The 4484-nt window shown below is 36.2% G+C and overlaps 1 pseudogene; it reads left to right on the forward strand.

Moving 5' to 3' along the window:
• LOC114025831 overlaps nucleotides 1-1718 on the forward strand; it is a 75562-nt pseudogene extending 73844 nt beyond the window's left edge.
• Nucleotides 1719-4484: the final 2766 nt, after the last annotated feature.

Below are 4484 nucleotides of genomic sequence, written 5' to 3' on the forward strand. Positions count from 1 at the left end.
TCTATCTATCTATCTATCTATCTATCTATCTATCTATCTATCTATCTATCTATCTATCTATCTATCTATGCATCTATCTATCTGTATATATATATATACAAATATATCTATATCTATCTATCTATACATACATATGTACATACATACATACATATATTTTTTCCCTCCAACTACCCTAATACTGACAAAGGTCTCATGAGTTACAAATATAATCATTCCATGAAGGAATGTAAACAGTTCAATCTTAATAAGTCTCTTATGATTTCTCTTTCCTGTTTACCTCTTCATGTTTCACTTGAATCTTGTTTTTGAAAGTCAAATTTTCTATTCACCTCTGGTCTTTTCATCAATAATGCTACAAAGTCCTCTATTTCACTGAATTTCCATTTTCCCCCTGAAGGATTATACTCAATTTTGCTGGGTAGGTGATTTTTGGTTGTAATCCTATCACCTTTGCTTTCTGGAATATTATATTCCTAGCCCTATGGCCCCTCAGTGTAGAAGCTGCTAAATCCTGTGTTATCCTGATTGTGTTTCCACGGTACTTGAACTGTTTCTTTCTGACTCTTTGCAATATTTTCTCCTTGACCTGGGAACCCAGGAATTTGGCTACAATATTTCTAGGAGTTTTCTTTTGGGGATCTCTTTCAGGAGGTGATTGGTGGAGTCTTTCCATTTCTATTTGGCCCTCTGATTCTAAAATATCAGGGCAGTTTTCTTTGATAATTTATTGAAAGATGATGTCTCGGTTCTTTTTTTGATCTTGACTTTCAGATAGTCCAATAATTTTTAAATTCTCTCTCCTGGATCTATTTTCTAGGTCAGTTGTTTTTCCAATGAGATATTTCACATTGTTTTCTATTTTTTCATTCTTTTGGATTTGTTTTACAGTGTCTTGATTTCTTATAAAGTCACTAGCTTCCAATTGCTACACTCAAATTTTTAAGGAGGTATGTTCTTCAGTAAATTTTTGGACCTCCTTTTCCATTAAGCCAATTGTACAAGACATTCTTTTCCTCATTGGCTTTTTGCACCTCTTTTGCCATTTGGTTAGTCATTTATTAAGATTTTTTTTCAGTATTTTTTGGGGCACTTTTGTTTAGCAAGCTATTGACTCATTTTTTTTCATGATTTTCTTGCATCACTCTATTTCTCTTCCCATTTTTCCTTTATTTCTCTTACTTTATTTTCAAAATTATTCTCCAAAGAAACTTTTTGGACTTGAGACTAATTCATGTTCTTTTTTGAGCTTTCAGATGTAGCTATATTGACAATGTTGTCCTCTTCTGAGTTTGTGTTTTGGCCTTCCCTGTTACCATAGTAATCATCAATGGTCAATGTTAATTTTTGCCCCTTGCACATCTTGTTTGCTTATTTCCTTGCTTTTAGTGTTGTGTTCTCATGCTGGAGCAAAAAGAATACTTTCCCAAGCTTCTTGTGCTGGTGTCCAGGGGCCTGGTCATTGGTTTTGCATGGTGGGGCCTCAGGTGCTGGTAGTTGGAGACTGTAGTGCTCTAGTAGCTTACCTGGTGCTGAGCTGGGGTCTTAGGGGTGGTGTCTGCTGTGTTGTGAGGCCACACAGCATTTCTGCATTTCCCCTGGATGACACTGAAACATGTGGCAGTCTGACCATTGGAGAACACCTGCCCACCCAGGGTTCTGCTGACGTTTGGAAAGGTCCTCTTAATGTGGACACCTACTCACCTGGGGCTGGATGAGTGCAAGTAGTTGTTATCCTAGCTGGAGTCTTCTAATTCCTCTGGCTATGCTAAGGCACTTATGGGCTCCTAGTGTTGGTGCTTACAGGCTCCACCACTCTAGTGCTCAGGATCTCCCTCTGTTTTGCTGAGGTGGGATTGTTGCAGGCTTGCTGAGATGCTTCCCATCCTTGACTATGTTCCCCTTTTACCTGAGTGAGATGACCCTTTCTTGCCAATCCTCCAAGTTTCCCTGCCTAAAGGACTGCTCCACCCAGTCTTTCTGCTTGTTTCCCTCTTCTAGAATTTTTCCTAGGGCATTATTTTTGCTTTGTCCAGATGTCAGTAAGGGAGTTTTACAGCAATTTACTGTTTTCTTCACCATCTTGGCTCCTGGAAGTCCCTATTTTCTTTTTTACTAATTGATTTTGGATTTAATTTTAATGTCATTTCCCTCAAGTGGAATGTAATCTTTTCAAGATCAGGGACAATTTCATTTTTGGTACATGTTCTCTCTCGGTAAATATATTAATCAGTTCATAATGCTTAATATATACTTATTGACTTGAATAGCATTTAATCTAGAGTTTTATTAGTAAAAGTAAACTGTTGAAATGAGTGTAAACCCTCCACATCTTTGTAGAAAGTTAATGAACCCAAAATACTACCTCTTTTATAGATAAACTGTTAATGATATTCCTGAAAACTAGGCTATCATTTAAATAAAAGACATGTAATCCACCATGTAAAATTTATTATTTGGTAGGATCTCCTAACATTTGCGTTACATTTACACTTGTTTTTGGAATAGAGGGTCATTTGTACCCAATATTGAAGTATTGGAGGAGGTTAAGCTTGAATTCACCAATTTTTGAGACGCAGCAAATAGATTAACCAATCAATCAACATGCATTTATTAAGCATTTAATATGTTCTAGACTCTGTGATAAAAACTTCATTTATCAAAAATTATAAAAAAAAATACACTTGGATTCAAGGAACTCACAATCTAATGGAGGAGATAAAAATGAAAACAACTAGGTATGTGAAAGACATATACAAAGTCTATTGAAGGTAATTTCAGAGGGGAAGGCATTAGCTGCTTAGTGACTGTGGAATGATCTCTTGTGGATGATGGTGTCTAAGCCAAGTCTTAATGGAAGCAAGGGAATCTGAGAGGTAGAAATGAAAAGGGAAATCATTTAAGGCATGTGAATTGACCATGAAAAGACATTAATATGAAAGAAGGAAGATGGAGTATATATGTAAAAGAAAATAGGACTATGGTAAGATTATGGAGTACGTAGAGGATAAAAACACATCTATCTGCAGAGAGTAGGATATATGTATGTATGTGTATAGATATGTATGTATGTGTGTTGAGAGATTAGGGTAGAATACACACACATATGTAGGGATAATATGTAGGGGATATCTATGTATGTATATCTGTAATGTATAGAGTGATACACATACACACATGTATATATATATGTGTTTGTGTGTATATATATGTGTGTGTGTGTGTTTATTTAAAGTACAAGGACATTGGAAAGAGAAGAGGTGTTATATTAAAAAGAATATTAAAAGCCAAATGTCTATATTTGATAATGAAAGCAATAGGGAGACACTGGAGTTTATTTAGAAGACAAATGACAAGGAAATTTTGATAATGACAACTTTGAAATGACAAGGCTTTTCATTGGGAAAATCACTTTGATGGTTGTCTGGAAGAAGGATTGGAGTTGGGTGAAAGTCAAGACAAGAAATCAGTCAACTAGCATTTATTAAAGCACCTACTATATTAGATTTCAGGAACTGTGCTAAATGCCAGGAATAAAAAGAAAAAACAAAACAAAACAGTTCTTGCTCTCAAGGAGCATTTTAAAAAATTAATTAATTTTTAGTTTTCAAAATTCATTTTCACAAGATTTGAGTTTCAAATTTTGTCCCCATCTCCTCCGTCCCCCCACCTCAAGATAGGATACATTCTGAATATTCCTCTCCTAAGCTGCCCTCCCTTTTATTTCCTCCCCCTTCTCTTATTCCCTTCTTCTTCCATTTTCCTATAGGGCAGGATAGATTTCTATACCCCATTGCCCATATATCTTATTTACCAGTTGCGTGTGAAAACAATTTTTAACATTTGTTTTTAAAACTTTGGGTTCCAAATTTTCTCCCCCCCTCCCTCCCCAACCATCCTCATTAAGAAGGCAAACAACTCGATACAGGTTATACATGTGTAGTCATGCAAAACACTTCCATAGTAATCATGTTGTAAAAAACTCACTATAATTCCCTTAATCTTATCCTGCCCCCATTTATTCTATTGTCTTATTTGACTGTGTTCCTCCTCAGAAGTATTTGCCTCTCATTACCCCCTCCCCGAATATGCTCTCTCTGAATCTGCCCTCCTTGAATCTTCCCTCCTTTCTATCATCCCTCTGCTCTCTGGTCTCCTCCCCTCCCCCCATGTTCCTGTAGGGTAATAGATTTCCATACACAAATGAGTGTGTGTGTTATTCCCTCCTTAAGCCATATCCAATAAGAATAAGATTCACTCATTCCCTCTCACCTTCCTCCGTTTCCCCTCCACTATAAAAGCCTTTTCTTGTCTGTAATATGTGAGATAATTTACTACATTCTACCTCTCTTTCTTCTTCTCTCAGTATAATCCTCTCTCATTCCTTAATTTTACTCTCCAGATATCACCCATTCACCTTCAACTCACCCAGTATCCTCTATCTATCTATCTATCTATCTATCTATCTATCTATCTATCTATCT

Source organism: Vombatus ursinus, unplaced genomic scaffold, assembly GCF_900497805.2.
Source record: "Vombatus ursinus unplaced genomic scaffold, bare-nosed wombat genome assembly UNPS02014832.1, whole genome shotgun sequence".
In the NCBI taxonomy this organism is placed as follows: domain Eukaryota; kingdom Metazoa; phylum Chordata; class Mammalia; order Diprotodontia; family Vombatidae; genus Vombatus; species Vombatus ursinus.